We start from the raw sequence: 11,086 nt of genomic DNA, 5'->3' as shown, positions 1-11,086 counted from the left end.
CTAGATCTAATATTAGTAATATATAGATTCTAGTTCTAGATCCAGAAAGCTACTTCTCTAATTCAGTTTTCTAGTTTAATTCTAGTTAGATCTAGATGTCTAGACCAGTAGATCTAAATCTAGCCAGGGTTTTTGTCATGGAATAGATTTATAAAACTTCAGCCACCTACTGATCACGATATGACAGATAGGCCTACTCTAGCTCTCTACTACTAGACTCTAGATCTAGTACTAGTAGATCACTACATTTGACTAGATGATTACTAGATCACAGTAAAATTCAATGTGTACTTCCGACTTTAGCTCAACAAACAAGTCTACTCCAAAGTATAGATCTAGGCTTACTAGTAAAGTCACAATGTGTAAAGGATCATTATATATTCACATAAAAAAAAATTATAGGCCTAAATGAATCGAATAATCAGTCACTAATTTGACTAATCAGTAATCTAAATTGTTGTTTTTTTTTTAAATGGCAAGTGTTATTGATGACTTCTGACTTGTAAACCAGTTGCAGAGATTCTAGTTTTTATTTTGATGACATGTTACGATATATCAATGATATTTAGATAAACCTAGTGTAACAGACAGAAGGACCATTTAATATAAGGCAAAGAAGTAAGATGTTTATAATCCATCAAACTATGATCAAACTCACAGAGGACTTGTGTCATTTGTGACGGCATTTCATGCATTTACAGAAGCTACAAACTATTCTACAAAAATGATAGGCTTGTCTTTGATTCGGAAGACTTAAGAGGAATGCTATGTTTCCAGTGGCTACTCAGCCCCAGCTGTGACCTACATATTATGCCACACTGAGCACAGGCATAACCATTGTCCACCTGTGGTAGAATCAGTTGTTTTTTTTCTTTTTGCCGTCTACCCTCGGCAATTAATTTTCATTGGTGTATACCACACCTTTGTAAGTGACCTCCAGCTGTCTCGTTCTGAAGCTGTATGCAACCAGGTGCTCTCTTATTCTATGTCAGTTAAAGCAAGTTGGCGCCTAAGCTTGTCTTTAAAGCATTTCTGTGGTACCTCTTTATGTGCATATGACATGTTAGGCAAATAGGTTTTGCCTATCGGAAGGCCATTTCGGTATATATAGGTGTTTAAAATGAAACTCCTAACATCTGGACTTCCAGTAACCAAGAAAATAAGCTTAGGATTCAAAGAGACGACACTGGCATTTCAGCTAAGACAATCAGTAAAATTAATAGCAACTTTAATTGCAGTCCACCAAACAAGATAAAAAGAAACAAGTGTGGCTTCAATAGCATTGATGATATTTAGTTTACTTTTATCTCATTTACTAGTATTACTATTTCATTGACTAAGGTTTTTTATTGTCAAATATACATAAGTACATGTACTAGTTCCTGCAATTTGATGAAAAATAATAATTAAATTGTGTATAGTCTATATACAAATGTTTATAAGAGATCACAGCTTAGCTTAATTTACTTAATTTCAAAACTATGATTTTGTGTTCTGACTCTACTCTAAATAAATTATATTTTATTTTAAGAATGCAAAGTTGGAAATTCTGTTCTGATGAAAAAAAAATAAAATAAATAAAGTAGATGTTTATGGTTTCTTTGTATTTATTTTTAAATTATTTATTCATTAAAAATTAATTGTTCATTAACATTTACTTGAAGTAAAGATCAAAAACACAAATTCAATACATGATCAGCTCTCAATTCATGCAGATCACAGCCCATCACTTAAATGTATTTACTGTCAATTCTACACACTATTCATTTCAAAATGTTGCTTTAAATTGTTATATGACACAATCAAATACTGGTACCTCACATTGATGTAGGCCTAAAGCACCTGAAATAATGACAAATTTTCATTCAATAACTTGTACTGTCATTTATTATCAGACGTGTTAAAACTAATGACCTGTATCATCATCATTGGCCTCCTTCAGTCGTAGAAATAGAAAGACTAAGGTTTCATCTCAGAGCACACTTCCTCATGTGGCTGTGGAGCCCTATTTCGGAGAGACACTCCCATCCACAGATAGCGCAAGTTAAGGTGGTTTTTGCTTCGGTGGTAGAGGAGCTGGCCGTTTTTCGGATTGTACGTTTTTCTTCCTGAGCTGAGACCTATGTACTTTCACTGTCCATAGCTTTCTTGGTCACTGTCTCTCCATCTGTTGTGGTCTAAAGCTATGTCTTCCCAATTGTCAGTATTGATGTTCACTGATTTGAGGTCACGTTTTATTACATCTATGTAATGGAAGTGGGGGCGACCTGTTTTTCTTGTGTCAGTAGTGTGTTAAAACTAATGACCTGTATATATAATTTATTAAGCAGGAGCATCAACAAATCTTGAACAATAATTGTCTACAGAAAAACTTTATTCTTATCCAAACAATATACATTTACAATGTATTTAAGCAAGTTCATTTATATTTATACAAATCTATATGGCCTAAAGATTATAGCGTATTTTGATGTGTGAATACCAAGTTACATTATTACATGAAAATAGTGTACTCATTTTTAAAATATTCTGGGTAATAAAAATAAAAAACTAATGATACAATAAAATTGAAGCATTAGTCAAAAAAAGAAAAATTTCACTCAAGATCTATGTGAACTCTGCTTGAAAATTAATTAATTAATTAATTTTGAAATTAATTTAAAAAAAAAATTATGGTTCTTTAGTCAATGGAATGATAGCAGCAATTATTAACAATTTCATGATTATTCATTCATTTCAATATACTTATAACTGAAAAATAATTCATAAGGTTTAGATACAACCATTTGAAATAATGATTATAATTTTTTTCTTAATTTGCTTAATTCAAATCTAATATAAAGAAGATTTCCTCTGTCAAGAAACTTATGAGGGAACAACATGCATGTTCTTCTCAGTAAGTTTTGCAAAGGGAATTAAGAATATTTAATTGATGTTGCTTTTTTTTGCCAACATTTTAAACCTTTGCACCAGGTTTTAGTTTTAAGGAGAATGCACCATATTTTATATGTTTACTTTTGTTAGATTCTTATTTTAATTTTAAAAAAGTAAAATTTTCCTTACCACTCATCCACTGCACTCCCTCTTGTTTTAATGGGGCTCAGATTTATAGTTTTCAAGTACAATATCAAACAGATTTAAAGAAATACTAAATCCAAACCTGTTGGCTGAATGATAGAATATACATAAATATGTATACAGCTAACAGTATAATATATATATCTTAAATTAAAATTGGTCCAAGACTTTTATTTTGCAACATGATGGGATTTTCCTTTCTGGTGGTGCTATGCAGGAGTCCAAGAATCTCATCTTTTCTCATAACAAAAAGTTATCTAGTTATAAAAATAAATAAAAGGATTTTTAAAAAAATTAAAAAATATGTGTGACATATGTGTTGACCATGCTAAACGTATATATGTTATTAATTATAGTTATATAATTTTGCCATTCTAAAAATAGTCTGTACCTAAAAGGAGCTACTGCGTTAATGTGTAGACATGGCCCTGACCTTAATAGTTGTGAATTATTACTATAGGTGAAGGCAGATGTTCAGTTAATTTGATGCACATTGAACTAATCTAAAAGCAACTATAACATATATTATGATTTACATTTTCATGGAAAACTAGTTTTTCAAAAATACAAGTACTTCAGCTTATGGGAAAAATTGCAGTACCTTACCTTTAAGAGGTGCAACCAATCATTGACTTTTCAGGAATGCATGCCTTTTTCTTGCATTTCCAAACATAACTGTAATTATACAATTAGGCATATTGGTTAATTTCTTTTGAAAACATTACAATTGAAAATAATATTATTAAATTGAAAACGTTGTATCAAACATACAAATTATCAGACAATTTTGCCTAATTTCATCTAACAGTTTATTGTAAAGGAATGGCCTGCACAACAGCCAAGGTATATTAGGCATTCATGAAAGATGAATGTGCTTAAGAGTGTTATAAATAAAAAAAAAAAACTTAGAGAAAAATGTTAAATTCCATCCCAGATATTTGGATGTTGCTTGACAATGAAAATCACACAATTCATAAAACATCTATTAGATAACTAAAATAAAAATTGTATAGTAGTACTTACTTTAAATATTGAATGGATGCCCAGAGAGTAGAAGTAGTATAAGTATAATCCTTGAGCCATTCTGGTACATCATCAAAACTGGTTGCCATGGTTCTACTTGTTAATAACTGAAACATTACAAACATTTTTTTTTATTTATAATTTATCACAGACTAGAATAGAAATGTTGCCAGGAAAAATACCAATGGTTAGAATACACCTGATGCTACTTTTGTAGCCTTATTACTGGTTAAAATGCACCAAAACTTCATTAATTAAATCTGATAAGAAACATATATGTATCACACAAGTCCAAGTTTATCAGAGTGTCATAGCAAATAATTAACTAGATATGTGAGTTTTATATTAAAGTACTGAATTTCAGGGGATAGATCCAACTTGACACCACATCATTTATTATTTCATGAACTCATGGATCTGGGCATGGCATGGAATGGAAACTAATATATATGGGGTGTAGGCAAGGCATGGATTATAAATTGTCTTGTATAGATTAGATTGGGTAAAACTGCCAATCGAAGGTAACTTTTACTGATAGATCTGGATCAATTATAAATTTATAGGACCTAGGCCTGCATAAATTTTATCTTTTATTTATATATTTTATGTACATATATAACTAGTCTAGAATCTATAATTATATCTTAATAATAATTTTTCTAGATGTCATATAATATCTAACATATTAAGTATAGATCAGTAGATTTAGAATTTTAGCTAGTGGAATATTTTTATATCCTAATCTGAACTGGATCTATATATCTAGAATTTAGATCACTAGATTTAGTATTTTAGGTAGTAAAAACTTTTATATTCTAAATCTAAACTGGATCTAGATCTAATTATTCTAGAAGCTTAGATCTAGAAGACTAGTTGTCAAGATTTGACTACACTATGGCTAATGCACTAGCTTAGTAGGCCTACTAGATAGATCAAGAGACAGAGTACTAATAGACTCGTCTTGCCTCGTTGGGCCTCTCAAATCAGCTACAGACTTTAGAGACAATTTAGGAAGGTGAATATCGATCCAATTCAAAGATCTACAATCTACATGTTAGAGTCTAGCTAGAGATGCTAGATCTAGTCTAGAAGGCTTATCAATAAAAAATAAAATCAATCATTTCTAAAGTTTGTAAAATTATATGTAGATCTAATCTATCTATTTATAATATAATAAAAATCTATGTCTACTTTTTAAATATTTAAAATGATATGGCTGATGATATTAATTATTTTAATTGAGACATTGACATACTGTCACATACAAAGTAACAAAATAATTAGATCTTATACTAACTCATAGACTCATACCATATTGTATTAAACCTTCGAATTTACGTTCCACTATCTTGACTTGACTATATTGACTAAATAAAGGGCACTATGATTATAGATGTAGATTATTATCTATGATGATGATGTTTATCAACAGGTAGATCTATAAGTAGTATCGTCCCTTTAAGTATAATCACTATAACCACTGCATTCGTTTCATTCACTGTCTGTATCAATAATCGTGTGAATGTGATGTGAAAGTGAAGTCTACATCTAGATTTAGATAGAATTGATAGATTATAGATCTACTATTAAAAAGTATTAACTATACTAACTATAGTGTATATACTATAGTATAGCCAGTATGACTCGTATGAGTATACTCATATACTGTAAAAGTGTATAATAGTAAGTATAGCTATACTGCTATAGACAGACTAGATCATAGATGATCAATAGATCTAGACTCTAGACTAGAATCACTAGATCTAGATCTATAAATATTCATATTCAATCATATTGACAATTATTGATCTCATGTATGGTCTAGACTCTAGATCTAGATAAAATAGAGTGGATCTCATGACTGTCTATATTAGATCTATTGATTTTTTTTAAAACGTTAAATAAATCTAGACCTTAGTCTTTAACTTTAGTCTAGGTGTTGTAGATCTATATTATTCTAGATATTATACAAGAGATCTAGATCAATATAAGTTCGGTTTTTTAAAAAATTCGCATTCGAAATTGTAAATACCCAGATTTAAGTATTTATATACCCATATTGGTAGGTCCGAGTTAATCATTTATTAGATCTATTAAAGCATGTCTATATAAAAGATTATTATTTTAAAAATATATTATTATATAAAAGATATAGTTATGAATATTTACTTTAAAAAATTAAACAAAATGAATTTTTCACTTTTGCCAATTAACACTCTGGCTAGCAAAAAGGATGACTCTTCAATACTGTGAAAAGACGATAACTGCATGAGTTGGTTTGGAATTGTATTTTGTAAGACTAATTTTCAAAACATATCCTTCATGAGAGAGAACGAAAAAAGGTTGTAAAAAAAAAAGCTGGCTGGACTAAGCAAATAATGGACCAGCCTCTCTCTCTTGATATCTTGTTAAGAACATTGGTGACCGGGAAAAGTGGATGGTTTGGTTGCGCGGGACAGATGATAAAAATGACATGTACATAAAAAAAAATCCAGATTTTGTGTAAAATACCCAAATGAGGAAGTACTGGAAACACCTATTTTAACGAAGTGGCCTTAAAAAAAAATCTTTTGTGACGATCTCTTATTCAGGGAAATTGTATCTATTTTATCAGATAGTCAGAAAATGGATAAAGTTTTTACAGATCTAATAAAATATAGTGTGGGGAAGTTTTACTCTCAATGAAGGTCAATCCAAGTGGCTCTCGGAGTAAATTTCTTCTTTGGCATCCTCATCGATTTTTCAAATTGGTATGGTGCGCGAAAAAAGATGCGCGACGGCACTCTGATCATAAAATCTCGACGCTGGTGTTCCATTAGTATAGTTCCGTGGTCTAAGTACTAACTTATTAAATAAGTCATTATAAGTAAAAGTATTATAATGAATATTGTATAGATCTAGATTGACTATATTATAGATAGATCTATAGATAGATCTCTAGTTTAGTAGATTAAGTATAGAGTATAGTAAACGTATTACAGTATTATTAGATCTATGTCTTATGTCTATGTCTATATCTAATTAATTCTAATAATCTAATAATTAAAAAACTTTAGTCTTTATTAATATCTAGACTTTTTTCTTATAAAAATAGGCTAGACTCGGCAATCTAGTCTCAAGACAGAATCTATACTATTACTAGATCTATTCGATTTTTATATATAGATCTAGACTAGAATTAGATTATAGATCTAAATATATTAATGGAGAGATGATATGAGGTGTTAGCTAATAGCGTTGCTCAAGAAACAAACCTGGGTTTTTCTAAACTCTAATACTTGGTATGTAATAGTAAAACAGCACCTACCTAAATAAATCGTAACTAGCAATCAAAAACCTATATTTATTGTAGTATATATAGGTCTGTGGTTGTATTTTATATAGCCTTCGTAACCTCTTCTATAGAGAAATGACTTTTTGTAATTTCTTTTACTGAAAATTGGGCTATTCGCGTCTGACACATATATAAATTTTATGTTCAGCAACAAACCCTATTTCAAATACTTAACGCTGTACAGTCTACATTTCTATTTGTTAAAGTTATAACTAGACAAAACTAAACAATTTAAATATAATAAAAATTAAATAAAACATGTTTTCATTCAATCAGCAGGATAAAAATTTTAAGGATTTTCTAAGGTACAGATCATAAATGTGTGTATGAAAAAAATTCCAATTGTTAAAATTAAAGTCACGACATGCTAAATTGAGATTTGTTATCATAAAACCCTGTGCACATTTCATAGACCCCCCAATTCCCTTTTTAACTTTGTAGACCCCTTGGAAGTCTAAATAGACCATTCTATCTTATCTCATATAATTGTGTTAATATTAGAAGATATTACGTCATTGTTTGTTGTTTATGTTTTATGCGAAAGCAAAGAATGGGACGGAAATAAAAAGTTAGTTATATATGTCTACCTTGATAAAGACAGTCTCGTTATTATCATTATTACGTGTACAGTAATTTATTATTAATCTGTGACTACAGAACATGGTGTCAGATTTGGTTTCATATCTTGTGTCAGATCTGGTGTTAGATTAGGTGTCAAATCTAGTGTCACATTGCTTTAAAGTGCTGTTAATAGATCTCTAGATCTAGTGGTTTCTAAATTTGTCGTTAGTTCATGTTGTTAGATCTAGATCTAGACATAGAATCTAGAATCTGTACGAATAATGGAATTATTCGATCCTCCTAAACCGTTGTCACTAGACGGTAATCTATCTAAAAGATGGAAAAAATGGAGACAAAGTTTTGAACTGTTTATGGTCGCCACTGAAAAAAATACGAAGCCCGAGCCAGTGAAGAAAGCTTTATTGTTACACCTGATCGGTGAACCCGCTCGAGATATCTACAATACTTTTCAAGTATGTGAAGATGAGACTGTAGACAAACTCATTGAAAGGTTTCAGAATTATTTTTTGCCTAAGTCCAACACTGTGTATGACAGGTTTAAATTCTTTTCAAGAAAGCAGAAAGACGGAGAAACGTTTGAGCAGTATTATACTGAGTTAAAGAATTTGGCAAAAGAATGCAAGTTTGACAACCTTCGAGATGAACTCATCAGAGATCGATTGGTATGTGGCATACAGTCGGATCGAGTGAGAGAGAGACTTCTGAGAGATGTAGACTTAACTTTAGAGAAAGCAGCAAGCATAATTCGTGCTGACGAGCATACACAGAACCAAATGATAGATATGAAAGGACTACATGTGGATGCTGCTAATAAATTAAAGAAGACAAGATAGAAAGCCAGTCAAAACCTCACAGGGAAAATGGCAAAGAATCATGTAACAAGTTTCATTAGAGATTGCAGAACTTGTGGTGGATCTCATGGAAAATACAATTGCCCAGCATTTGGACAGACATGCCGAAAATGTAAAAAGAGAAATCATTTCGCTGTAAAATGTCGTTCGAAACACTTCAAAGCTGTGAAGGAAAAATTGCTACCTCATGCTGTACCAGACAGACCATGGAAAAAGGTTGCGACAGATTTGTTTGAATGGCGAAACAATGACTATTTGCTAGTTGTGGACTATTTCTCCAAATATTCTGAAATAAAACGACTGGAGAACAAAACAGCAGAATGTGTTATCAGGGCAATGAAAGGTATTTTTGCTAGACATGGCATACCAGAAGAAATAGTGAGCGACAATATGCCATTCAATAGCTATCAATATAGAGAGTTTGCTTCTGAATGGGGTTTCAAGATAACAACATCAAGTCCCAGATACCCTCAATCAAATGGACAAAGTGAGGTGTATGTTGGTATCGTAAAGCAGATATTTAACAAAGCATACAAAAGTGGGAAAGATCCATATCTCGCTATGCTCGAGTATAGAAATACTCCGATAAGCGGACTGCTTTATTCGCCATCACAACTGTTGATGAGTAGAAGACTCAAGGACATCATTCCAACTGATCCCAAACTATTGAAACCATCGGTAGCTGAAAATGCAGATACATTACTCAACGAACGACAGAGGAAAAGCAAAGTGAAATACGATTCAAAAGCAAGGTTACCTAAAGACTACTCTGTCGGGGAGAAGGTGAGAGTTCGTCTAGGACAAACATGGCATAAAGCAGTCGTCATTAAGAAACATCCATCACCCAGATCTTACATCATAAAGACAAATGATGGAAAAACATACAGACGAAATCAACGGTTTTAAACAAGAGCTACGAAGAAGACATCTCTGGGTACGATGACACCGACGAAGACAATGAACAGCAAACGGTTAGAACAAACGGAACAGACAATTATAAACCAACATCTAGAGAACTTGCTGTGCCGGTCAAGACAACCAGAAGTGGTCGAGTTGTCAAAATTCCTTGTAAATATAAGTATTAAGAACTTTAAAAGGAAGGATGTGATGATAGCTTCAAAAGGAAGGATGTGTTAATATTAGAAGATATTACGTCATTGTTTGTTGTTTATGTTTTATGCGAAAGCAAAGAATCGGACGGAAATAAATTTTAGTTATATATGTCTACCTTGATAAAGACAGTCTCGTTATTATCATTATTAAATAGTAACGTCTACAGTAATTTATTATTAATCTGTGACTACAGAACAATAATACAGACGTTACATCAAAAAGAAGATGATTACGTCCTTCACGTCATGCATTTAGTCATGCATATGAACCAATGAACAAAATTCTGCCAAGTCACTGTTTTTTCTGGCTAGCTCAGGCAACCCATTCCATGCTCTAATATGTCATGTTTGTCTAAGTGGTTTATGATGTTACTACATATTATGTGTTCTAAATTTACACGTGATACTGGTAAGTGATACTGGTCTGTAGTTTCCTGGGTCAGATTGTTCTCCTTTTTTAAATGGGGGGGGGGGAGTGTTTACGTTAGCTTCTTTCCAGTCGCTTGGTACTCTACCCTGGTTAAGAGATGCCTGTAAAAGCATTTTGAACACAGTTGCTAGCTCATTGCTTAGTTCTTTGAGTAATCTAGCTGGAATACCATCAGGTCCAGACGCTTTATTCTGTTTGATGTTCGCTAACAGTTTTTGGAACCCCTTTTCTTGTACTTCTATATCTGCTATGTTGTCTACTTGGTTCCAATTTTGTTGTCTATGTTTGCTCTCTATCTCTCTCTTATTTCGTTGTCTATGTTTGCTCTCTCTCTCGCTCTCTTATTTCCTTGTCTATGTTTGCTCTCTCTCTCTCGCTCTCTTATTTCGTTGTCTATGTTTGCTCTCTCTCTCTCTCTCTTATTTCGTTGTCTATGTTTGCTCTCTCTCTCTCTTATTTCGTTGTCTATGTTTGCTCTCTCTCTCTCTCTTATTTCGTTGTCTATGTTTGCTCTCTCTCTCTTATTTCGTTGTCTATGTTTGCTCTCTCTCTCTCTTATTTCGTTGTCTATGTTTGCTCTCTCTCTCTTATTTCGTTGTCTATGTTTGCCCTCTCTCTCTCTAATTTCGTTGTCTATGTTTGCTCTCTCTCTTTCTCTCTCTCTTATTTCGTTGTC

The 11,086-nt window shown here is 32.0% G+C and overlaps 1 long non-coding RNA gene across 1 annotated transcript; it reads right to left on the bottom strand.

The window, feature by feature from the left end:
- Nucleotides 1–2,356: 2,356 nt before the first annotated feature.
- LOC129923221 (uncharacterized) lies at nucleotides 2,357–3,786 on the bottom strand. Its single transcript, XR_008775149.1, has 2 exons — nucleotides 3,685–3,786; nucleotides 2,357–3,335 (listed from the first exon to the last, which is right to left on the bottom strand). It is a non-coding gene; the product is annotated as an uncharacterized LOC129923221 (long non-coding RNA).
- Between the last annotated feature and the right edge of the window lie 7,300 nt (nucleotides 3,787–11,086).

The sequence above is a fragment of the Biomphalaria glabrata genome, chromosome 15 (genome assembly GCF_947242115.1).
Source record: "Biomphalaria glabrata chromosome 15, xgBioGlab47.1, whole genome shotgun sequence".
NCBI classification, from domain to species: Eukaryota; Metazoa; Mollusca; class Gastropoda; family Planorbidae; genus Biomphalaria; species Biomphalaria glabrata.
This window is presented reverse-complemented; position numbering and strand designations above follow the sequence as displayed.